Raw genomic sequence first — 345 nt, 5'->3', positions numbered from 1 at the left:
GACCACCTAGAAATGAAGGCAGGCAGTCTTCTGCAGTGCAGCAGCAGACACTTTCCCCCTGGTTTTGGAAACAAGATGCCTCCAAGTCTGTATGTTAATCAGAATCAAAGATGCTATTCAACCTGCCAGAGACTTTTTTCTGGTTTGTTTTTTTCCCTGGAAGCTGCAGCGACACAGAACTCAACATGCAGGGCAGAAGGGAAGCACGGAGGAAAACCAAGGGGGCGCCTGGCCAGTGTCTAAAGGAAGAGAATGCCAAGGAAAAAAGAAGCAACACCCAAGCCAAAGCGCTCCTCCCCTCACGGGGCTCCTCTGATCCTCGATGGAAAGCCATGTGCTGTAAGG

Source organism: Chrysochloris asiatica, unplaced genomic scaffold (genome assembly GCF_000296735.1).
Source record: "Chrysochloris asiatica unplaced genomic scaffold, ChrAsi1.0 scaffold00034, whole genome shotgun sequence".
In the NCBI taxonomy this organism is placed as follows: domain Eukaryota; kingdom Metazoa; phylum Chordata; class Mammalia; order Afrosoricida; family Chrysochloridae; genus Chrysochloris; species Chrysochloris asiatica.
This window is presented reverse-complemented; position numbering follows the sequence as displayed.